At 40.7% G+C, this 27169-nt stretch overlaps 1 long non-coding RNA gene across 1 annotated transcript; it reads right to left on the reverse strand.

Moving 5' to 3' along the window:
- Positions 1-6016: 6016 nt before the first annotated feature.
- Positions 6017-25121, reverse strand: LOC140120593 (uncharacterized). Its single transcript, XR_011853896.1, has 3 exons — positions 25027-25121; positions 21833-21940; positions 6017-6114 (listed from the first exon to the last, which is right to left on the reverse strand). It is a non-coding gene; the product is annotated as an uncharacterized lncRNA (long non-coding RNA).
- Between the last annotated feature and the right edge of the window lie 2048 nt (positions 25122-27169).

A 27169-nucleotide genomic window follows, 5' to 3' on the forward strand; every position in this document is an offset into this window, starting at 1 on the left:
GTAACTTTGAGGAGTCAACACAGATGGTCAGTGGCGATGCCGCCATCATCAGCCTCACCATCCCGCTGCTTGGCCTGTTGAAAAACTCTCTGGTCAGCATGAAGTCGGAAGCTTTGCGCTCGTCACAAGAGACGGGGGAAGAATATTCCCTTGTTGATAGCCAAAGCACCCTGAGGTCTGTTTCTCAGCGCATATCGGAGGAGGTGGAGGTGGAGGAGGATGAGGAGGAAGAGGAGGAGAATGTTGGCGAGACACAAGAGGGGACCATTGTTGAGTCCTTCACTGTTCAGCGTGTATGGGCAGAAGAAGAGGAGTTGGAGGAGTTGGAGGAGGAGGAAATGGACAGTCAGGCCAGTGAGGGGAGTGAATTCTTACGCGTTGGTACTCTGGCGCATATGGCAGATTTCATGCTAGGCTGCCTATCCCGTGACCCTCGCGTTCAAAGAATTTATTCCAGCACCGATTACTGGGTGTTCACTCTCCTGGACCCACGGTACAAGCAAAATCTTCCCACTCTCATCCCTGGAGAGGAAAGGAGTGTGAGAATGCATGAATACCAGCAGGCCCTGGTGCACAAGCTGAAACAGTATTTCCCTTCTGACAGCGCTAGCGGCAGAGTGCGTAGTTCTGCGGGACAAGTAGCGAGGGAGAGTAGGCGAGCAGGCAGCTTGTCCAGCACTGGCAAGGGTACGCTTTACAAGGCTTTTGCCAGCTTTATGTCACCCCAGCAAGACACTGTCACCTGTCCCCAGTCTCGGCAGAGTAGGGCTGATCTTTACAGAAAGATGGTGAGGGAGTACGTAGCTGACCATACCATCGTCCTAAATGATCACACAGCTCCCTACAACTACTGGGTTTCAAAGCTGGACATGTGGCACGAACTGGCGCTGTACGCCTTGGAGGTTCTTGCCTGCCCTGCCGCTAGCGTCTTGTCCGAGCGGGTTTTCAGTGCAGCTGGTGGCATCATCACCGATAAGCGTACACGCCTGTCGACTGACAGCGCTGACAGGCTGACGCTTATTAAAATGAATAAAGGCTGGATTTCTCAGAATTTCCAATCTCCACCAGGTGAAGGAAGCTCAACCTGAATAATTGATCCACTCCTCCTCCTCCTCCTCATTTTCCTCCTTCTCCTCCTCTTTGTACAGTAAAGCAGAGGAAACTGGCTATTTTTTGACAGGGCCCACTGGCTCTTGCTATAGTACTTCATGCATTTAATTTTTCTGGAGGGCCACCTACCCGGTCCTCTGTTTGAAACAATTTTTGTGAGTGCCACATACAGGCACTCAATCTATTCCATTTTACTGCAGGGCCACCTACCTGCTCCTCTGGTTTGAACAATTTTTGGGACTGCCACATACAGGCACTCAATCTATTCCATTTTACTGCAGGGCCACCTACCTGCTCCTCTGGTTTGAAACATTTTTGGGACTGCCACATACAGGCACTCAATCTATTCCATTTTACTGCAGGGCCACCTACCTGCTCCTCTGGTTTGAAACATTTTTGGGACTGCCACATACAGGCACTCAATCTATCCCATTTTACTGGAGGGCCACCTACCTGCTCCTCTGGTTTGAAAAATGTTTGGGACTGCCACATACAGGCACTATCCAAATTAAATTGTCTCCATAGCAGCCTCCACACGTTGTCTCCATTGCTACCTCCAAAAGTCGTCCATATAGCTGCCTCCATACATCGTCCCTTTATCAAACGAGGTGTGTCAGGCAGAAATTTGGGTTGTTTTCATGGATTCCACATCAAAGTTGTTAACTTTGTCGCCACCCTGCTGTGTTATCCACAAAATATACTGGCAAACTTTTACCATTTACGGATATTATTTCAGCGCTTCTTGCGCAGATGTTTACATTCCCCTCACCCGGCATATCCTAAACTTATAAGAACGCTACTACACTTGATCTTATACAAAAGGTTCTTAGAAGTGCTGTTTGGGGAGTAGCCTAGAGACAGGGGCTTGGATTGGCGAAAGCTCGCCTGGCAGCGGAACGCCAGCTCCATGCGCATCATGCGCTTCTTGCGCATCTGTTTACATTCCCCTCACCCGCCATATCCCAAACTTATGAGAACGCTACTACACTTAACTTGGTGCAGGCTGGGACCGAGTCTGACCCTGGGGCTGGTCATATACTGCCGACGCAGAGAATTGCGGGGCCTACCTCGGTCCAGGTCTCAAAGGCCTACTATACCTCCTCCCACCCCTCCTCCACCTCCTCCTCCTCCGAATTACCATCCGTGGGCATGGCGCCATCAGTCGGTAGCTCTAGGCACAGCAGCAGTGCCGTCGCTAAGCGACAGCAGGCGGTGCTGAAACTGCTGAGCCTAGGCGATAAAAGGCACACCGCCCAAGAGCTATTACAGGGCATTCCACATCAAAGTTGTTAACTTTGTCGCCACCCTGCTGTGTAATCCCCAAAATATACTTGCAAACTTTTACCATTTAGGGATATTATTTCAGCGCTTCTTGCGCATCTGTTTACATTCCCCTCACCCGGCATATCCTAAACTTATAAGAACGCTACTACACTTGATCTTATACAAAAGGTTCTTAGAAGTGCTGTTTGGGGAGTAGCCTAGAGACACGGGCTTGGATTGGCGAAAGCTCGCCTGGCAGCGGAGCGCCAGCTCCATGCCAAGATCCAACTAACATAGTTTTAACTGCAGCACCTTTAATCTACTACTAGTTCACTGCCTCCATACATGGTCCCCTTATCAAACGAGCTGTGTCAGGCAGAATTTTGGGTTGTTTTCATGGCTTCCATGTTAACTTTGTCGCCACCCTGCTGTGTAATCCACAAAATATACTGGCAAACTTTTATCATGTACCGATATTATTTGAGCGCTTCTTGCTCACCTCCTTTGGTTCCTCTCTGCTACCCATTGGTTTGAAGCCTGAGTCCATTTAGGGTATGTTGCCATGCCTGCCGCTGCTGCCGCTGCCTCTGCATGCCGTCCCCTATAGTGTCAGGGTCAATTATTGGATGTTTTAGATGCTATCTAGCTTCATTCTGTCACTCTGTCATGGCCATGCTGTTGCCCATAATTTTGGCATAATGGTGCGATTATGCAGCCTCAGAGGCATCCATGCATGCTGCCCCTGCTGTTTCCTGTCCATTTCCGTGGTGTTTCCATCCTTTTCTGAGGTTCCCAGGTGTTTGGCCAAGCTTCCCTGTGCAGAGCCTTGGTCCCCTTGAAAAATGCTCGAGTCTCCCATTGACTTCAATGGGGTTCGTTATTCGAGACGAGCACTCGAGCATCGGGAAAAGTTCGTCTCGAATAACGAGTACCCGAGCATTTTAGTGTTCGCTCATCTCTAATCACAAAGTATAGCCACTGCTGAGATTTGCTGTCTGTTTGTGACTTTCAAGCAGCCAGTTTTAATGATGACAATATCTCATATTATGCTGGTCTTATCAAAGCCAGATTTAGAAGTTAAACACGACACATGATGGGGCTTATTTACTAAGGGACCGAGGTCGCACTTTCGCCGGTTTTTCCGATGTTTTCAGGATTTGCGCCAGGTATTCAACTGGGCATTGTGCCGCATGCGATCGGATTGTGGCGCGGCTGCGCTGGCTTTTATGTGACAAGCCGCCGGGATTTAAGGCGGGATTTAACTTTCATATTGTGTTGCAAGATCAAGCACTTACACCAGAAAGAAGAAGGTGAACTCCGTTGGATAATGCACTTTCGTGAACTCCACAGGAGTGGGTAACTAAATGTGCCCCAATATGTTAACCTTAACTTTCATGTAAAGGTGAAAAAATTCTAAAGGTACTCCAAAGGTAAAAGTTATAGATTTGGTTCATCATAAATGGGTTTTGACCAAAAGAAATTAGTTTCAGTGACAAAAGAAGATTTTAATTGGAAAATGTTTAAAAGGTTATTCCAGAAATAAGCATGATTCATATTCAAATGGGTCATTAAAATATAAGCTAATGTTTAATAAGTTGTTATATAACATTTTGCTCCACTTAGCTGAAAAAATGTTGTGGACATATACTATGATGGAGAATTAAAATGCTACTGGCCCTTTAATCAGTCCTGTGACTTTATCCCTGTAGAGGAGACACAGGACAGAAAATGTATGTTCTCTCTGTGTTTGCGTGGGATTCTTCTGGGTCCTCCTCCCACACTGATTAGATTGGGAGCCCCATTGGGGACAGGGACTGATTTTCAAGCTCTGTACAGTGCTGCTTAATCTGTGTGTGCTATATAAATAAAGGAATTATTATTATTATTATTATGGATGCTGGTCACATGTCCACATCACATGTGCTGCACCTGCCTGGGCAGGTCATGAGATCATCACTATGTTTGGCTGCAGTCAGTTTCTTGCAGTGCATCCAGTATGGCAAGTGAAATCTTGAGACATCATTTCAGTGAGGTAATGTGCAGTGATGGCAGTTATACATCCTTACTATGGTAACAGAGCAGGACAGTCTGTTAGATCATCACTGGGTGCAGAGTATAAGAGGGAGGAGCTGAGAACTGAAGGATCATGGGACTAGTAGTTTCCAGTGGGGCAAACTTGGAGATAACTCCTCACAGAAAAAAAATGTGAATTATAAAAGCAAACTATTTGAGCTCCATATTGTAATTAATGACAAGTTTTGTTGTTTTCATTTTTTATTATGGGCTTTTAAAGCAGATTTTCATATTCCCAGAATACCCCTTTAACTAGGTAATTATATAAAGTCAATCAACACGCAAATAAATAATGTGTACAGCATGTGATAAGCTCTTCAGGTATACTTTTCCTGCTTCCTATGCAAAGTTTTTCAGCTATATTCAAATGAGCTTCTCTGCACAAGGTGGAGCCAGATCTGCTGGCACAACTGCTTTGTTCCTTCTAGTACTGGTCCTTTAGAGAATTATGCTCCACAAATAAAGAATATTTAAAAAGAAGAAAAAAGTTATATTGATATCACACAGATTAACGCGTCTTTGTGTTGGTTAGCCAAAATTTACCAGTGTAAGTTCAAGGCCCCTATAGGCTCACCTATATTGTACTTACCCCGTTATACTTTTGTCTTTGCTTCCAGAGGATCAGGATCATGGCAAGGACATCCGCATTCCCTTCCCACCACTGATATTGAAGTGGTTATTATGGGGAGGGCATGCATACCATGATAGTATAACGGTAGTTTGTAGAACACAGGATGTCACAGAAAGTCCTGCTGCCTACAGGTCACATGACCCCATAGTTTATTGGGGTAAGTACTATGATAAGTTCTGGGCTAAATATAATTTGGGGCCCTATTAGGGTCTTGCACTTTCCCTGGATTAGTATTTTGTTAACTCACCCCTACTTTTAATTTACACAACAGACTATTATTATGTCTGTTAATAAGTTAAGCCAGTCATGTTAACCAGTGCTACATCATTTAAATTAAGAGAAGAAACTGACTTTTCTCTTATTGGCTCACCTTCTATCTGCTTCTTACATTTCTCAGCACCACTCCTTAACACAATGATTTTGCTTCTATGATCTTCTGGAAGGTTTTACATGGATCTACACTGGAACCCCATTTTGTCCCAAGTTTTTACCAAAATGGCCAGAACCAGAAAGACCAGTTGTGTCTCACTACTGACACAGACTTTTCTGCATTCTGCTTTAAGCTTCAATTTCTATTTTAATGAACCTAAAGACTTTTGTGATCATGGAAGAAAAGTGGAAATATAGAATGGGTTGGTTGTAGAGGTTCATGCATAACTTTAGACCTGTTGCTACGTTATAACTTTAGAAATGATCTTTCTCCTTAAGATATGGAGTGATGCTAAAAATATAGAAGGAATGTTTGGTCCAGTCATCTATGGAGTTGGATGTCAAGAGGTGAGCCTTCATGAGAGCCTGTATTTTTGTACATGTCATGCTTCGAAGGTAAGTTGAAAGTGCAGCATAAGAAAGCTCAGCTGATGAGGGCTGGGTTGAACATTATGGCGGCACATTTACTTACCCGATCCGGAATGTCCGCCGGAATGCACATCTGCCTGCAATTCAAGAAGATGGTGCCCCCGATTTCCTGCTTGTGTCGCCTCCCTGATCAGGTCCGGCTGAGTTCACCATTATGCCAAATATTCACTTAGAATGACCTTTAAAATATATTAATGTCGTTAGTTTTGCAGACTTAGAGCAGCATACTTTAAATTCCTTTTTATGTGTAGTTCATAAGTAGTAAGAAAAAAACATTTTAGCATCACCTTTGAGGCTGTCTTATCAGCTACTTCTAATGGAATCTTTTTGTTCAAAATTTTTCTTCCTAGCCTTAAATTCATGACATTAGTAGCAAATGAAAGCAGGATAATGTATTCTTACCATCATGAGCTCTATAATAACTTTTGAGAAGCTAGAAAATATAATAACCAGTTCATTCAAAGGGAGTTTCTGAGCTCCCCAAAATTCTAAAACATGTAATGTGGCCACAAACCAATGATGTTGCTGAGGAAGCACTGGCTATACTGATAAATTAACAAACTGTATCACCTTTTCAACTATTTTACTAATGCCAGTTTGCTTTCTTCACTCCAAAAATAGTTGTATGAGAGCAAGTTTTCTGCATAGTAGGAAGTCCACTTCTTATTAGGCCAATTTAATACTCTATTTATACAGGCAGTCTCCGGGTTATGTTCAAGATAGGTTCCTTGGGTTTGTTCTTAAGTCGAATTTTATGTAAGTTGGAACGGTATATTTTATAATTGTAGCTCCATACAAAATTTTTTTTTTTGTCCCAGTGACAATAGGATTTTCAAAATTTTTTGCTGTAATAGGACTAAGGATGATCAAAAAAGCTTCATTGCAGACACTTTACAGCTGATCATAGCAGTCTGGGACTATAGTTAAGCATTCAGAGAGCTTTACCAGGTGGGCGAAGGGGTCTGTCTATAACTAGGGTCGTCTGTAAGTCGAGCGTCCTTAAGTAGGGGACCGCCTGTACTAGGAAGGAGGAAATTTATTTTATAACTTTTATGTACATGATTGTAACTATTATTTGTGTGATTTATTTATGTATGAATTATAGGGAAAGGAAATAATCATATTTGATATGTATAAACAAAATATATTTCCTTTATAACTATCTCTTAGTAATATTCAACAATTGTGATCCCAAAGATAACATTCCTCTCATAAAAACTATGGGAGTTATTGATCATTTGCAGATGAACGAGTATGATAATGATACAACCCGGCCTCTTGATTTAGCGCGTTGCCCAGGAGCACAGCGTTTATTTCTGTGGCAGGTCTTACCTGGCATAGAAATATTCTGCAGTATGCAAACTTTCACTATTGAAAGTTCGCCGACTGCATCTGCAGTTATCAGGAACTCCCCATACTGGCCTACTCTGTTGGTGGCCACACCCTTCCCTGCCTGCTTTAATAATGTACAAAAGGCACAAAATAATAAAAAAACCCCACATTTTTAGTATCACAGCGTCTGTAACAATCTGTACAATAAATAAATCAGTAACATTATTGGACCCGCTCGGTGAATGCCGTAAAAACAAATTCCGAAAAGTTTGCCAAAAATGTAAATTTTTCATAAATTCTCTTTACAAAAATGTTCCAAAAAGTGATCAAAAAAGTTATGTGCACCAAAATGGTACCACTGAAAAGGACAACTCAACACATAAAAAATAAGCCTTAAACCAAAGTTATCTGAGAAAATTTTTTCTACATTAGTTTTTCTTCAGCAAAATTGTAATAATATATAAAAAAAAAAACTATATAAATGAGGTATCACCATAATTGTACTGATCTGTAGAATAAAGATAATGGGGCTCATTTATTAAGGGTCCGCGGACCGCACTATTGCCGGATATTCCGACGATTTCTGATTTTCGCTGCATTTAGCAGGGATTTTGGCGAACGTGATAGGATTTTGGTGCATCGGCGCTGGCTTTCATGTGACAGAAATGGGCGACGGGCCGTCGGATGATCTGACTGATTCGGACTGAGCGCGGTATCTAACATTTAAATTGTGTCACAAGCCGTGAACTTACATCCACCAGGAAGAAGAAGGTGAACTCCCGCGGACCTGAGTGGGGAGCAACACATGCAGGATATCTGGCGCACAATGTTAGTAAATCAACGCCATTCTCGTTGGGGAATGTGGAGGGACGGAAAAGTAAATGTGCCCCAATATGTTATTTTCACTGCACCGTGTACGGCCCCCAAAACATACAAAAAGAAAGGAAACCAAAATTGCTGATTTTCTTTTTCTCCATACATTCAAGAGTTAATAAAACCTAATCAATAAGATAATGACCTGATAAAATGAAGTATCTGTAAAGTGCATCTCATGTTGCAGAAAATAAGCTCTTATTTGTCCAATTTGACAAAAAAAAATTAGATTTTATAGACATGAAAAAGTGATGATGCAAATCTGCTCTGAATGGCACAGCTTCCCTTCCATGCCCTGGTGTGTGTCCATACAGCAGGTTACTGTCACGGGTGCCCCTGCAATCCCCATCTTGGATCACAGGTGCACCGTGCCCCTCTCTGCGGCGCTGGCCCTTCCCTCTTCCCCCAGACTTCACTTACCTCTCCGCGTTCCTGCTCCCATCTCGGCTGGTCAGCGAGCACGTCTCCTCTCCCTAGGGTGCGCTCACCGGCACTTGCAGATTTAACTGGTTCGCGCCCGCCCGCCGTGTATTCACGGCAGCGGTCGGGTCGCGCTGCATGGAGAGGGCTCACGGGCTGAGCCCTCTCCATAGCCAGTAAGTCTTTGCTGCATTTTGCAGCAAAGACTTACTGGTAACACCCTCGATCGGGTGTTATCACAGCGATGGCTTTGCCAACAGCCTAAAAAAGATCAATCTTTTTAAATGGGTGTGGGCACAATCAAAAACGGTTTCAGATGTACAGAAGTAAAACGTTTTTTTTAATTTATAATGGTTTCTAAAATATGACAGACATTGAGTAAAGTTAAAATGAACAATGTAAACACATCCGCGTGCAAATCATGTAAAGATCTTAATATAGATATAGGAACTTAGTTCGACCTTAATTGTATGTGTATCTTGTTAACAGGATTCCTTTAGAGCTTTGTAAACAATTTTGTAAACAATTTTGTAAACAATTTTGTAAACAATTTCTATTCCTTCTGATAGCGGTTGATTCTCTAGATATAGTAATATTAGTAGTCCCGTACACAGTGGGGAATTCTATGTCCCAATAGAAAGATTCATAAAGATGAAAAAATTCGTAGAGCTGAAAAATTCATGGGGATGAGAAAGTTCATAAAAAAGTTCATAAAAAAGAAAATTGCATGCATTAAAAATAAAAAATAAAAATAAAAAATGAATAGTTAAAAACAAATTTGTTTGAGAGTAAATTGGTATCCAGGAGGTTTTTATGTTGCACAAAGTGTAGGGCCCTACACTTGTGTAGACTCTTACAGCTATTTGCCAAAAATATATATGATGTTTAAAGTCTAATCACTCACAGTTGGTTGATCATATGCGTCTTTCTCTCTGTTCGAGCTGGAAACGTTCACTATTGTGGGGGTTTTGGTAGTCGTTTTTAGTATGTGATGGCGTCCTCCACGTGCAGACGCCATCACATACTAAAAACGACTACCAAAACCCCCACAATAGTGAACGTTTCCAGCTCGAACAGAGAGAAAGACGCATATGATCAACCAACTGTGAGTGATTAGACTTTAAACATCATATATATTTTTGGCAAATAGCTGTAAGAGTCTACACAAGTGTAGGGCCCTACACTTTGTGCAACATAAAAACCTCCTGGATACCAATTTACTCTCAAACAAATTTGTTTTTAACTATTCATTTTTTATTTTTATTTTTTATTTTTAATGCATGCAATTTTCTTTTTTATGAACTTTTTTATGAACTTTCTCATCCCCATGAATTTTTCAGCTCTACGAATTTTTTCATCTTTATGAATCTTTCTATTGGGACATAGAATTCCCCACTGTGTACGGGACTACTAATATTACTATATCTAGAGAATCAACCGCTATCAGAAGGAATAGAAATTGTTTACAAAATTGTTTACAAAATTGTTTACAAAATTGTTTACAAAGCTCTAAAGGAATCCTGTTAACAAGATACACATACAATTAAGGTCGAACTAAGTTCCTATATCTATATTAAGATCTTTACATGATTTGCACGCGGATGTGTTTACATTGTTCATTTTAACTTTACTCAATGTCTGTCATATTTTAGAAACCATTATAAATTAAAAAAACGTTTTACTTCTGTACATCTGAAACCGTTTTTGATTGTGCCCACACCCATTTAAAAAGATTGCTCTATTTTCCTTGGTCTCATTCGGTGTTGAGACCTACTGTGGATGCACTCAGACTCGGCACAACAGAGATTGATAAGTGCCACCATAACCTTGATTTAAGCCTCAAAAAGATAGCGGCGCATGGGCACTGCCATCTTGCCTGGGATCGTCGCTCCCCGTAACGTCATCGATGATAGGATCGATCAGACAACCTAGGGCAGTGATGGCTAACCTATGGCACTGGTGCCAGAGGTGGCACTCAGAGCCCTTTCTGTGGGCACTCAGGCCATCACCAGAGATGACTCCAGGTATCTTCCTGCAGTCCCAGACAGCCCAGGACTTGCTGTACACAGAGCTATTTTAAAGTGACAGCGCTACCTGGGACTATTTTCTGCTTTATTGGTGTCCTCAGAGTGCTGGTATCAATGAAAACTGTGACAGAGAAGGGAGTATAAATCACAAATTAAATTTCTGTGTTGGCACTTTGCGATAAATAAGCAGGTCTTTGTTGTAGTTTGGGCACTCGGTCTCTAATAGGTTTGCCATCACTGACCTAGGGTTAAAGTACCCTAGGGCAGTGGTGGCGAACCTATGGCACGGGTGCCAGAGGTGGCACTCGGGGCCCTTCCTGTGGGCACCCAGGCCTTCACCACAACACAGAGTTTGCCAGACAGGACTCAGGGCTTCCTCCTGCGGTCCAGTACAGCCCAGGACGCACCATGCTCAGCACCATTTTAAAGCGACATCCTTGGCTGCCAGGGCTACAGGAGGAATGAGAAGGTGTGAATAGAGATAGATTATTGTTGGATCTCCTTCTCTAGGACCCCGATTCTTCCTCTTCAGGGGACCCTGGAGGGAAGCTACAATCCAAATTTCTCTATGATCTTTCTATTGTATTGGTGAGCTCATGATGCTAATACGATTCAAACCTGTGATACAGCAAGAATCAATAAGTTACTGCTTACATTGTCATGTTGGCACTTTGCAACATAAAAGTGGGTTTTGGTTGTATTTAGGGCACTCTATCTCCAAAAGGTTTGCCATCACTGCCCTAGGGAGTCTGAAAAATAGTAAAAAGAAAAATAAAAAAAAGTTAAAAAAAAAAATTATAATAAAAAAACCTAAAAATTCAAATCACCCACCTTTCCCTAGAACTGACCTAAATATAAATAAACAGTAAAAATCATAAACACATTAGGTATCGACACGTCCAAAAATGCCCACTCTATCAAAATATATTAACGGTTTTTCAATGCATTTAACCCCGTAACGGAAAATAGCGTCCAAAGTCGAAAATGGCACTTTTTTGCCATTTTGAAAAATATTAAAAAATCTATAAAAAGTGATCAAAAGATTGTACAGTCCTAAAAATGATATAATTGAAAATAATATCAAATTTCACAAAAAATGACACCACCCACAGCTCCGTACACTAAAGTATGAAAACGTTATTAGCGCCAGAAGTTGGCAAAATCAAAAAAATAATTTTTGTAAATGTATGAAAACATTATAAAACCTATACAAATTTGGTATCCCCTTAATCGTACCGACCCAAAGAATAAAGTAGACATGTCATTTGGGGGCGCTCAGTGAAATACATAATATCCAAGCCTGCAAGAAAATGGCGCAAATGCGTTTTTTCACCATTTTCACTGCATTTGGAATTTTTTTCCCACTTCCGAGTACATGGCATGGAATTTTTAATTTGCAATTGTTGCGCAGAATTGTGCAATTTGTTGCCCTCACACAGCTCTTTATGTGTAAAAATAAAAAAGTTATAGATTTTTTGAAGGTGGGGAGTGAAAAATGGACATGAAAAAACAGGAAAGGGCTCGGTCCTTAATCGGTAAAAAGGCCAGCGCCCCACTGATCGGCACTTGTCACTTCCCGGTATTCAATTTAAGCCAGCTTCTCCCTGCAGCCGCCACCGGATCTTTGTGCTACATGCCTTCAAGAAAGCTTGTCGCGAGTGATACCCATATTCTGATCTCTTGCTGTGACCCCAGACCTGTCCTTGACTTTGCTCCTTCGTTGCCAGCCTTGACCTCCTGCTCAGCCCCTGACCTTGAACCACAGCTGCCAGCATTGACCTACTGCATGTCCCTGACCACGACATCGCCCGCTGATTTTGTACCTGATTCTGATTCCCAGGTGTCGGCGCGTGTCATCGCCCGCGGTTGTCCAGGGTGTTCACTGCCCCAGAAGCCTGACAGTTACCACCACATATGGGTTATTGTTATACTTGGGAGAAATAGGGTATCAAACTTTGTGGGGTGTTTTGGTGTTTTATCCACATTTTTTGAAAAACACATTCATTTAGACAAAAAATGGTCCCGGCACTTGCCCAGGTATGCCCATTGATGGCACTGACAACACGGTCTCTTTGTTGTGTGTATCAAATATATCACTTCTTTTAAAAGCAGCAACTTAAGAAGTTCATACATTAAAACTTAAAGGAAGGTCAGCCTGCTATAAAACAAATCGACTTCCATAACCTAAAGATGATATTCTTCAGCATATATATACTGTAGCCTGAAATCTCAGTGAGTTCCTATAGCAGATATTTCCGACTGAAGAAAAAGAGGAAGATGATTTCATCCATAGTAGTTGGAGAAGGAAACACTTTGCTCTGATAAGGCATAATGTATTTACAAAGTTTCTTGTAGTCACCTCTGAACATTTTAATTTGCATATTGTGCAACTTGAACATTTAAATGAACTAAAATGTGAATAGAAGTTAAATAAAACAAGGAAGCAGAAGTCCAAAATATAGAAACGAAAGCCATTGTTTTATATTACTCTTGCTACAGTGAGCCAGCAAATCTTAGATTCACTTGGTTCTCAATGTTTGTCATAACTGAGGGATGGAGTCTGAGGCATGAGCTTTCCATGTAACACATTTTTGGAAATAGGTGATGTCCATCATGAAACTAGAGACAAGATAGAACAAAAATATCAATCATTTTTTACTGCAATATATAAATATTGTTGGAAAATATTTTCAAAGATCTCTGATACTAAGAATTTGCACCAAAAATCTACAGTGCATAGGCTACTTGAGTACAGGAACTTAGTATGTAAAGTATAAGATGAAGAGTTTGCAGATGGCTTCTGTTTTCCATGACCTCAGTATGTAGATCCTATCTGTTTAACTTTAATTTCTGAATAAGTTTGTCCAGACGAAAATGTTGGCAGGTAAACCTGTTCAGTTGTAAAACATTTGAAGTTTTAGGCTCCAATTTCAGCATCCTCAAACAAGGCTTGTTGTGGCCTATATTCTCTAAGAGACTTAGACATCCCAAACACTGACTGCTTGGAAAGGTCACATATGTGAGTTGTGATGGTATCTTGGTTAAGGTATCCAGTTCCTGGTTGCCAAATTCACTTTTTTATGTTTCTACTTGGAGTACTAGGTGAGTATTTCCCCCATCTCCATTCTAACTTTAACTATGTGCTGGATTATTATGTACATACAGTGTTAACAATATTCTGCTACAATCTACATTGCTTTAATCTGAATATACATTTTGCTTCATTATTGAAAGTTTTTTTTGCTTCTGTATAAGCAAACATTCATTTTTTTCAAGGTATATTGGACTGGGATTTTAGATTGTGACACAGCACTTAATAAATTGGTGCACGACTGAAAAGTGTCTGAATTGACTCTACATTCCTAAAGGTGAAATAGAACTTGGGAGACTAGCTTTTTGTTGGCCAAAAATTTTGCCTAAAAAATTGTTGGGAAACTAGAAGTCTAGAAAAAGTGCTGGGATTCAAGAGCCCAAATTGAGCGACAACATAAAAAAGGCATGAGGGTTGCAAAAGAAGCTAATTTGTTGAGCCGACAAATCATAAATATGTCACACAAAGACAAAAAATGGAGGAAAACAATTAATAATGCCCCTAATGTGTTTCATTTGATATATATTCCCACTAAAGGTTGCACTTTCTGGCCTTAGGCTATATTAACATGACCCTACTGATTCTTGGATTAAAAAAACATTTTACCTTTTTTTCACAGCCAAATTACATATATTATTCAAAGTCTTTTCCCACTGTGTAAGGATGAGTCAACATAACATTTAATAGACTCCATTTTGAGTCTTCTTTCTCAAAATGTAATCCAAAATATGACCATTGCATTTGTGGAGCCAATTTTTGGCTCTGCCACAGTTTTACATGCGGATGTCACTATTTTTCCATGAGCACGGGGGAAATTAAGGGACATATTTGGAGCTGAAATGTGGAAAAATGCAACAAAATGAAGTGTCCCTGAAAACATTTCATATGTTATAATTTTAAAATGTTAACTTCTCAGTTCTCAGTAACTCCTCCTCCCCCTTATGCTATGCTCCCAGTGATGATATAACAGACTTTCTTGCTCTGTTACCATATAATGATGTGTAACTGCAATCACTACACACTAGCCATACTGGATGCACTACAGCCAAAATAGTGGTGATCACATGGGTAGGTGCAGAACATGTGATGTGGACATGTGGCCAGCGGCCATCTTCTGTCCTGTGGCTGCTCTGCAACGGACCGCACGGAGGAAATTAACGGACTGATTAAAGGGCCAGTAGCATTTTAATTCTTCATTACATTCTATGTCACCAGCAAAATTTTAAACAACAACTAATTACACATTAGCTTATATTTTGAGTACCCATTTGTATATGAATTATGCTGATTCCTGGAATACCCCTTTAAAGAAACATAAATTGAATATTTTCTTGACTTTGTTTTAGGGTTTAATCACTTGAGAATAATTATAATAAAAATCTTTATTTACATAGCACCATCATATTCTGGGGCACTTAACAGATCATGGGGTATATATACAAATAAAATAAAAATATTACAGAGCAATATAACGGCCATATGAAACAAAAGGCATGAGGAAGAGCTTACAAACCATGAGATTATTAACTGTGTTCTGTCCTCAAGGCTGGAACTAGGTATTTTGTTGTCACAAGTAGAAAATTTGTACACTCTACCCCTACCTCCTCCCCCTCCAATGACATATTTAAATTCAAAGCGTCATTGGTGGTGAAAAGGTTAAAGGAAACCTGACTGCAGACTCACGGTCCTCTGTTCACGGGCATAATGAAATAGAAATTCCTTATTTTCACTGTGTAAAGCTCAAAACTGTTTATTTTATAATTGTAGACCCAGACAAACAATTTTTTGCCCCAGTGACAATTGGAGTTGGAAATTTTTTTGCTATAACTGGAACAAGGATTATCAATAAAGATTCATTACAGACACCTTACCGCTGATCATTGCATCCTGGAACTATTGTAAAGCATCCAGAGAGCTTCACCAGAGGTCACAGTGGGCAGAGGGGTCTGTCTATAACTAGGAGTCATCTATAAGTCGGGTGTTCTTAAGTAGGGGACTGCCTGTAATGGATAAGCAGATGTAAAGTGACCCTCGCACCTTAGCTACTCTCAATTAATGTGATATTGGACCAGTACGAATCCCAAGGAGCCGAAACAAGATCAAATTTATAGACTGTATTTTAGAGTTGTTAGATGTTCCATAGTGCGGACCTCCTTTATTCTAGTACAGAGGTCTCTACAGGAAAGAGGTGCTGTTTGCTTTGAATTAGCCGAAACCAGGCATTTTGCCGAAGTAAGGTTGTGTAATGAGAGTTTTGAGCTATGTCTCTCCAGACCAGCTGGGTAGACATTAAGCAGATATGCGACAGGATATGTTAATCATTCACTACATGCAAATTGTGGGGGAGCCACTAACATCATCCCTTAATTGTGAACACTGCTAATGGTCTATGTAGGTAATGATTTAATAGGCATATCTCTTAATACAGTAAGAGTTCCCAAGGGCAAAGACCTGTCTATGGACAGCTGTCGCTAAGTGCAAGGATCCTCTATTGGTATGGCAGGATCTGAGTGTGGAGATCCTTTATATTTTGGGGATCTGAATGTAGAGGATCCTCACATGTCCTGCTTCTTATCACACAACCTGCATCACCAAGTCTGCCAACTCCCTCCTTCTTTTTAGATTGCATCCTTATGTGCTCTTCTTTTTGCAGCCTGTATTGGGTTATCCCACTCTTTATCACAAACAGCATCTCAATGTCCTCTCATAACCATGCCCCCTCCATTGGTCACAACCTGCACGCTTGAATCCCCAGCCCACAGTAGTCCTATCTGTGATCTGTGAAAAAGTGATGGATGAGGAAAATTGTGAACAGATCAGTAAAAAAACCAAAGCATTCCTGTCCACTGCTATAAGCATCTCCTATATGTACACTTACGGTAGTTGCTGGTCCTGCCATAATTGGCAGCTTACTTTTTACCTTATGCATTTTGACACCTATATATTTCTCTTTTAAGCTAAATTATGTCTAAGGCTGGAGACAAACACTGGCAATATTGACTTTTGTGTGGTTCCACTTTAAAAAAAAATGAAAAGATGGGGAGATTTATCAGAAGTGTCTGAGGTAAAACTATTCTAGTTGCCCATGAAAACCAATCGGAGCTCTCCTTTAATTTTATAAAGAGCTGTGGGAAAATGAAATCTGAGCTCTGATTGGTTGCCCCGGGCAACTAGAACAGTTCTGCTCTGACACATATGATAAATCTCCCTAAAAATTATGTTTAATTTATATAATTAGAGATAAGCGGACCCGAACTAATAAGGCAATCGTACTCATCTCTAAATGTAATCAAAAAGAAACTGAAAAAGTGGTAATTTGAAAATAACATGACAGACCAAATATATTGTAGCTGTAGCATCTACCTAACAGATCTGTTTCATGTAAATATACCCTTATATAATATATAAACATATGTATAAATCCAGTTACCTCATTGGAAAAGGTCATCAGGTAAGCATGAGAGAGGGATTTGTGAGTTTCATAATAATAAGGAATATGCGACTGCTGTATGACATTTATGATTGTGGATGTATCAGAGCAAAATGATCAAACTGTTCTCTGCATCTCAAGAAGCGTTTCTCATACATGTAATTACAGGCAGGTAATCCTTGTAAAAGGGAGAGTTAATTCATACAGTTTAATGCTAAAACCCAGCAAGAGAACATGGAATAACATTGTCCACTAATCAGGATTTGCAACTTAGTTAAAAAGGAGCTATTAGTCTTAAGAACCCTAAATTTAATTATGTTCTCCTTAGGGATAAACACAGTGAGTACCTCACACCTGGAACAGTCACATTGTTAGTGGGAAGAGAATTCACATGCAAAAAAGTATGGTTATATTCTGTATCTTTTGAAAAAAAAATGTCAGATAATATTGTAACATATCAACTTTGTCCCTTCTTATAAGAGCTGATACAAATAGAGAAAGTGTCTGTGCAAAGCCCATATATGACATATAGGGATCCTAATCTATGTGCATGTTTTAGACTTGTTCTGTATTATGTAATCTTAACATATAATCTTAATCTAACATATATTATACCCAAATGATTGAGATCTAGTAAATTACTCTAACAACTGCCTGTTTTACAAAAATATTTGTATAGAATAAGTTCTATGGTAATATGTGTGTAATTGTCATAATGCTATTGCTGTAAGATTAACAAAAGTAAAAAGCAATATATTATTAATTACTGGTAATGACAATTCAGAAATTAGAGAGGCCCGTACACAAATGGGTTTGTGTACCATGGAATCACCATGACCCCTACATGAGAGTTAACACTGAACACCAATTTTAGTAATCTACTGAAAATATTATTAAAGGAAATCTAATATAATTTCTAAAAGATTCCCCATGGGAGATTCCTTGCATCCCAGAAATAGGGAAAAACTAGATGCAGCTGCTGCAGAAATAAACTTTAACCTACAAATTTATTTCAGAGGCTGCTAGAGGGGCATGGAGTAGCCTCAGACAGTTTTGGAGGTATGCAGTCGCCCCTGCATACCCACCAAGCCCTTCATCATGTTCGCCTCTCCGGCACCATGAGAGGTCTTTGCAAGCACAGTAGCACCAGCATGGAGCTTGCGTGGTGCCGGAGACATGACGAGCGGCTAGGCGGGTATGCATGGGGGCGGGGGGTGTGGAGTAGCCTTTGCCTCCGGAGCTGTCTGAAGCTACTTCATGCCCCCAGTGGCCTCTGAAATAAATTTGCATATACAAAGATTAAAGTTTATTTCTGCAGCAGCTGCTTCCCAGATTTAGGAAAAAATGGGATGCAACTACTGCAGGGAGAGGGAATCTACCATGGGTAATCTTTAAGTCAGTAGATTTCCTATGGTATATTTTCTTTAAGAGCCTACCAAAACAAACCAATCTTATAATAATGGTTGTTAAAATAAATGTCCTCCCTAACACTTTCCTAAAGAGTACATACAGAAGTTGCGGAAATGTTTGATTACTTTTGGCTATATAAACTTTCAAGAGTTTCCCGAACCACGCTCTACATGAGGATACAGGAGGAGCAGACTTTCCAAACCTGAACCTCTATTATAAGGCCGCTTCACTGGAACCAGTAAAATATTGTCGGTTCGATATAATTGTTAATATGAGATACTATTTTAAAATATATAAATAAATAATGGGGATAATGCTTGTTTCAAGAACTTAAATAACAATGTGGTTATTTGGGGAAACACATTTCATTTGGGTTGTTGCTAATACTAAAGTAGAACAGTGGTCAAAATTGGCCGGCCTGCATCTACCATGAGGGGGATTGAGCATCTTGCCACAGGAGAGTGGGGTGGGAGCAATATTGAGATTCTGGCACTGCATATAAATTTGGGAGTGCCAGTGTTGTACATAAATAATTTCGGGATATCAGTGCTTTATAAAATGTTGTGGGTTCCATATGTAAATTAGGTGAGTGCTTTATATAAATCATTTAGTGGGTGGAAAATAAGAGAAAAAGGGCATATAATAAAACTTATTTGTTGGGTGCACTGTATGTAATGTAGTGGATTCTTTATGTATTTATTGTGGGAAGACTATATATAATTAATCATGGGTATTATATATTAATATATTCAGGAAATATAGCATATGCTATGGCAGGTTTTAGTAATATATGCAGAGGACACAGTGTGTCAAGTTTTTGTATGAGGAGTATATTTCCAAAGAGGGGCACAGTGTAGGCATATATATATATATATATATATATATATATATATACACTCACCGGCCACTTTATTAGGTACACCATGCTAGTAACGGGTTGGACCCCCTTTTGCCTTCAGAACTGCCTCAATTCTTCGTGGCATAGATTCAACAAGGTGCTGGAAGCATTCCTCAGAGATTTTGGTCCATATTGACATGATGGCATCACACAGTTGCCGCAGATTTGTCGGCTGCACATCCATGATGCGAATCTCCCGTTCCACCACATCCCAAAGATGCTCTATTGGATTGAGATCTGGTGACTGTGGAGGCCATTTGAGTACAGTGAACTCATTGTCATGTTCAAGAAACCAGTCTGAGATGATTCCAGCTTTATGACATGGCGCATTATCCTGCTGAAAGTAACCATCAGATGTTGGGTACATTGCGGTCATAAAGGGATGGACATGGTCAGCAACAATACTCAGGTAGGCTGTGGCGTTGCAACGATGCTCAAATTGGTACCAAGGGGCCCAAAGAGTGCCAAGAAAATATTCCCCACACCATGACACCACCACCACCAGCCTGAACCGTTGATACAAGGCAGGATGGATCCATGCTTACATGTTGTTGACACCAAATTCTGACCCTACCATCCGAATGTCACAGCAGAAATCAAGACTCATCAGACCAGGCAACGTTTTTCCAATCTTCTACTGTCCAATTTCGATGAGCTTGTGCAAATTGTAGCCTCAGTTTCCTGTTCTTAGCTGAAAGGAGTGGCACCCGGTGTGGTCTTCTGCTGCTGTAGCCCATCTGCCTCAAAGTTCGATGTACTGTGCATTCAGAGATGCTCTTCTGCCTACCTTGGTTGTAACGGGTGGCGATTTGAGTCACTGTTGCCTTTCTATCAGCTCGAACCAGTCTGCCCATTTTCCTCTGACCTCTGGCATCAACAAGGCATTTCCGCCCACAGAACTGCCGCTCACTGGATGTTTTTTCTTTTTCGGACCATTCTCTGTAAACCCTAGAGATGGTTGTGCATGAAAATCCCAGTAGATCAGCAGTTTCTGAAATACTCAGACCAGCCCTTCTGGCACCAACAACCATGCCACGTTCAAAGGCACTCAAATCACCTTTCTTCCCCATACTGATGCTCGGTTTGAACTGCAGGAGATTGTCTTGACCATGTCTACATGCCTAAATGCACTGAGTTGCCGCCATGTGATTGTCTGATTAGAAATTAAGTGTTAACGAGCAGTTGGACAGGTGTACCTAATAAAGTGGCCGGTGAGTGTATATATATATATATATATATATATGTATATATATATATATATATCGTTTGGGAGCACAATAGCTGTTATCCGGCGGACATTATTTAGTGATTGGGGTATTTTCAGGGGAGCAGTATGAAGATCTAAAGATACCTGGGTACCAAATTAGACTACTTGAAATTCTTTCAGACACATATTTATTATGTTTGGTATATTTATTTCTGATATTGAATACCTGGTCCCCTTCTTTGTAATATGTCTATTAATGGGATTCTACTATGAAGACCTTTTAAGTGTTTGATCACAAAAAGGATCACATGACCAATCATGAGAATTTGTATGGAGTGGTGATCATACACATCTAAACTCTTGGACTGCTGAAGATAGCTGACTGTAAGAGTAGTACAGTTAGTGATGGAACTCTGGAAGCTGAATCATAAACATTGTATATGATGCTGATAAAAACATCTCCCATGTAGTCATTTACACAAATGCATTCTAAATAATCCACCTTATGTTGTACAGTATGTCACCCAGACTCTCAGGATATTCCAAGCAGTACCTATACACTATTTATACTGCAGTATGTGGTAAAGTGACGTCACAAAGGGACTGTATGATTAAACTAAGTGAGGGGTCAGACGGAAGCAATACCTTTTCTATCAGGGAGGACTGTCCTAGATTCTTTCTAGATGGCTTGCTCCTTGGTGTTCGTGGTTGTGCATTTTAATACTGCCAATAAACTGCTTCCTTAGGACACTGAGAAACAACAATGGAAGCTGTTAACCAAGTGTGAAAAGATACAGGCCAGCTAAGGTTAATCACATGGCTGTCCACTAATAAGCTCTCAAGCTCCGAATCTCTACTCACTGGGCCTTGCAAAGGCCAATCAGGTGGATAATTTCCTGTCTGAGATAGTCTTTATTACCAGGAGTAAAAGCTGAGCTTATTGTGAAGAGAAAGCTCACAGTAGGGGAGGGGGTTATTATTTTTAAGCTGATCTAAACACCTGGGTTTTCCAGTGGACCATATTAAACAACATCTATTATGTTTAAATATAGCGATAATTTATACAACAGTACTAAATGAGCCTATTATTACTTTAAGCATAATCCATAATGATGTTAACAATATGATAGGAGAGCAACATCTTTCTTGTGACTGCACAACACAATTATTCCCTAGCTAAGTAGACAATCCTTAGATAATGACAGGTACCTTCAGGTTTTCATTACGGAGAGATGTTTATTCCTTTTTCCCACCTGTTGCTTGAAGGTGCTGGGAAGAGATACTATAACATTCAAGAATGTAATTAATGTAGTGCTCCTAGAGAAAAGGAAGCAATTGACACATCATGAAGTACAGGGGATCAGGTTTTTTCAGTGTTGCAATACATGGTAGATGTGTTATTATTTACGGATAACCCAACAAATGCAAATGTAATGCACTTAAGGGTCTGTTCACATCTGTGTAGTGTTATCTGTAATTTATACTGGGTGTGTATATATCGCTTACATATTTTGCAGTACTTTGCAGACTTTTTCATCACAAACTGTCCCTTTTAGGGTCCACAATATAAATTTGCTTATGTTTCTGAAATGTGGGAGGAAATTGGAGTCCCTTGAAGAAGCCCACACAAATAAGCACAGAAATTGTAAAGGTTGCCATTGGTCCATTTAAATAATTACCAACAACACTGGGTCAGTTCTGTTGCATAATGGAGACCAATGATTACCGTAGTTAGGTTTCTCAAAGTTGCTGTTGTGATGGAAAAATATTAAAATATTCTACTGTTTGATGCTAAATTCAGATGAACGTGTGCCCACTGTGCCATAGCACACTGCTCACCCACGCCCGTCTCGATAAAGAAACATGGCGAACGGCGCCATATTCCAGGGAAACTATCTTTTCCCCGGCTACGGAATGGTGCTCCATATGGCATAGTGCGCCCATTGCCAGCCTATGGGGGACGTATATCTGACTTATATATGTCGGCCCTATATACGTCCCCCGAAGGCCATCTGATTGCTGCCTGAATCCCAATTGGTCATCTGTAATTGTTCTGTGGATCTGGGAAGCATGTCTTCAAGTATTCTTCAACACCAATGCAGAAGCAAACAAGAAATACAGTTCCCATATGAAGGGTCTGTACAATCTGCATGCCCTACTTGGTAGATCTTATTGCATGTTGGAGCAACTTTACTTGAAATAAATTTTTTACTGTATGTGTAGGCTTGGACTGGCCCACACTTGGATCCACCAGTGGGCTCCTGAGTTAGGTGGGCACCCAGGCCCTGTATTGGTTGTGCTGGACAAGTGTGTCCCTGTAATTTATACATATATTTAGCATAGAGCATCTGAACTATCCTATGTATTTATATGATTATATTAATAGATTATGTAACAAACTTATAGCTGTGGTGGGCCCCAAGATCAGTTTTACTGGTGGGCCCAAGGTATCCCAGTCCGACACTGTGTATGTGAATATGCAAAGTTTCAGTTAAAGGGGTATTCCGGGAATATGAACACCTGATACAAAAACCCATAATACTATAAATAAATGAACATAACAAAACTAGATAGTTTGATTTTATGATTCACAAATTTCCAAAATCAAATAGTATGATGAGTTATAACCAGGATAACTGCCACTGAAAACTACAAGTCCCATGAGTTCTATGCTCTGCTCCCAGTGATGATGTAACAGAATGTCCTGCTCTGTTGCCATAGCAATGATGTGTAACTGCCATAACTGCACATTGCCTCATTGAGGTGTCTCACCACAAAACCAGCCATAATGGATCCACTGCAACCAACCGACTACATCTCATCATAGTGATGATCACATCACCAGGCGGGTGCAGGACATATGATGTGGACATGTGACCAGCGGCCATCTTCTGTCCCATGCCTGCTCCGTGCAGAGAAAATCCACGGACTGATTAAAGGGCCAGTAGCATTTTAATTCTTCATTGCAGTCGATGTCATAACAACTAATGACATATTAGCTTATATTTTAAGGACCCATTTGTATATGAATTATGCTGATTCCTGAAATACCCCTTTAAGTTTATCATTGGATAGTCATCAACATGATAACTGTATGTAAATGCAGGCAGGCATGTGAATTCAGGGGACAAGAGGGCACAGTTATACTCAGGACCTTTAGAGGCCTGTAAGGCACATCTCTCCTATTCAAAGAGTCAACAATACATTTTACTTAAAGGGCACCTACCACCACAAATCTACCTATAAAGGTAGATCGGGTGGTAGGTGAATCAATGGGACGTGAGGATAGCCCTTTTAAGGGCTAATCCTCACGTCCCCGCACTGTTTTATAAACTTTTATTACTTATATATGTTAATTTACTTATGCGGCTACCGGGGCGTGGAGTAGCCGCATCTGAGGTTACACGAGGCGGCTACTCCACGCCCCGGTAGCCACATTACCCCTCCTACTCACCATGTTCGGCGCGCAGCTGCTCGTAGCTGCGCGCCCTCGTCCGCCGATCCTGCCGTCTGCGCATGCGCAGAACAGCAGGCCCGCGCCTGCGCAGCCCCGGCTTCAGAGCAGTGACCGCGCAGGCGCGGGCCTGCTGTTCTGCGCATGCGCAGACGGCAGGATCGGCGGACGAGGGCGCGCAGCTACGAGCAGCTGCGTGCCGAACATGGTGAGTAGGAGGGGTAATGTGGCTACCGGGGCGTGGAGTAGCCGCCTCGTGTAACCTCAGATGCGGCTACTCCACGCCCCGGTAGCCGCATAAGTAAATTAACATATATAAGTAATAAAAGTTTATAAAACAGTGCGGGGACGTGAGGATTAGCCCTTAAAAGGGCTATCCTCACGTCCCATTGATTCACCTACCACCCGATCTACCTTTATAGGTAGATTTGTGGTGGTAGGTTTCCTTTAAAGATCCTAGTACAGATATGGCACTGGGGCCTAGCAGCATGTTACAGCTTCATGTGCCTTCAGTTTCTTATTTGTGTGAATTGTAGGAATTTAACATCATTACAACATTGTTATATTTTACATAAGAAGAATTATTAAGTCTTGAATGTCTTCTAGTATTAAAATGGACAAGTTGTGATAAACTATTGCTAATCTCATAAATAACTGAGTTGTATTGTATGTATTGGGGCCTCCTAATACTAAACTCTTCCCCTCAGTGTGACACATTCCTGCCCAGTACTGTTCTCCCCCTCCTCTTAGTCTAGGGGTGGACAAGGAGCATGTGGATCTTCATCTTTCTCTGTTCTGGTTCCCTGAAAATAATGGCAGGTTAATGGCTGGTTAACTTGTATCCCACCACTGTGCATGGTGTCACGGGTGCTCCCGCGATCCATGTCGCGGATCGCGGGTACACCCGTGCTCTGCTGCCGCTGTCCCCGCTCCCCCAGCCCTCACTTACCTCTCCTGGCTCTGGCCTGTACTCTGGCTCCCAGCATGTAGGCCGCATGCTCCTTGCCTGCAGTCGCTTGCTCTCACCACTAGAGGGCGCGCCCGCGGACTTCTCAAGCCTTAAAGGGCCAGCGTCCTTCTTATTGGCTCCTGCTAATCCGGCTCGCCGTTATAATCCATAGAGACTTTTACTTCAGTTGTCTGTGTGACCCCTTACACATGGTCCCTTGGATTTCTGGGGCCCCACTCATTTGTGTGGGATGCATTATAGGGATTTTGGCCCCTGAGAATAACAATACCAGTAGCATTATTATAATTAGTAATAATTCTATACAATAGCAGATAGTAACTTTGGTCCAGTTATCTCTTCTAAATACCAGTAAAGGAAGCAAAAATTCCAATCTAATAGAGAATAACTTGTCCTGTGTCATGCCTATTAATTCACCACAGTATTGGAATGTTCCACTATCAACGATTAGTGAATATAGTAGAAGTATTATCCCATTGTGGTTAATAATAATTAAGTATTGTCCTAGATCGCACAATTATTACATACCAGTATGTATCTAGTACAGCCCTCTCCATAGCCTTCCCAAGCTTCTAATTCTACTTTTAAATTCACTGCTCTCGGCCCTAATACCTCTTCACAACTGCTCCAAAATCCAGCATTGCATTCTGTCACAGCTGATCTTCTCTCTCTCTGGGCATTCTTCTCATAATCCAGAGCTCGATATGGATTAGTCTCTCAGTATGAACAACGGATTACCCAAACAGATTAACAACTAACGTAGAAGAATACTGTCCACTCCAGTGCCATTAATGCTGCATTAGTTATTCCACCACAGTTAACTAATTTGGGAGAGTGAGATTACCTCAGGGGGTAGACTGACTTACTTTAAAAGTTATTGAATGTGACTGCTGTCATAGAAATGGAAACTGCATTAAAAATAGGACAAATTGATGAACTTAACTGGGACTTTTCCCAGCCATAATTATTTGTGTACTGGTGTTTCATGACCGTGTTTTCACTAGGATTTATGAAGTCAGATATAGGATGTGATCTGCTGTACATATATACATACATACATAATATATATATATGTACTCATTCACGCTCAAAATGGTTTCAGTTACCATTCGTTCAATTTAGGGCAGATGCACATGACTATATTATATGATTATACCGTACTAGAAAATTAAGTAGTTAATTAGAAGACAAATGAGGTTTCTAGCCAGGTAAGAAATATATATCTTTTGTAGGTTAATAACTTCAGTATTAAAATATTTCTGCTCTTAAAACCTAAAATTCTTTTGTCCTTCTTTTTACTCCTTTCCATTACTAATTCTATTTTCCTTTTTTTTGGCTTTTCTAGTTTTTTTTATTCCCTATTGGAATTTGGGAATGTGACATGTTCATGTTATTAGTGTATATTTTATATGAGGTAAAATATTAACCCCTTAACCCACCTTCAAAATTCCATTTTTAGAAATGAATGTGTACGAAAAAAAGTAGTTTTGCCATCGTCAGACGCTAATAAAGTTTTCATACTTTGGTGTACGGAGCTGTGTGAGGTGTAATTTTTTTGCTAAATAAGCTGACATTTTCATTGCTACCCTTTTGAGGACTGTGCTACCTTTTGATAACTTTTCATTACATTTTATATGTAATTTAAAAGGGTGTAAAAGTAGCGTTTCGGACATATGGGCGCTATTTTTGTAATGGGGATCACCCCCGGGAATAATTGTTTTTATTTTTTGCTAGATCCAGCATTTTGAGATACCTAACATGTTTGTGATTTTTCATGTTTATTATGTTTTATATCAGTTCTAAGGACAGGAGAGTGAGTTTTTAGGTTTTTACATTTTTTTTAAACTTTTTTTTTTACTATTTTTTTAAACCCTCTAGGGTACTTTAACCCTAGATGGTCTGATCATTCCTACTGTATACTGTAACAAATCTTCAGAAGTCATGCAGCTTCCGGTCAGAGACTTCGAGGCTGTCATGGCAACCGATTGCCGCTCCCCCGTGACATCCCTGAAAGCAACGATCATATTATAGATGGTGGCGCCCACGCGCCGCAGTCTTCTAAATGCCAGCAAAACCCACCTAAAATGAAGAGGAATCACCCCGTGAGCCTTCAGAGCCGGGATTC

Source organism: Engystomops pustulosus, chromosome 3 (genome assembly GCF_040894005.1).
Source record: "Engystomops pustulosus chromosome 3, aEngPut4.maternal, whole genome shotgun sequence".
Lineage (NCBI taxonomy): Eukaryota > Metazoa > Chordata > Amphibia > Anura > Leptodactylidae > Engystomops > Engystomops pustulosus.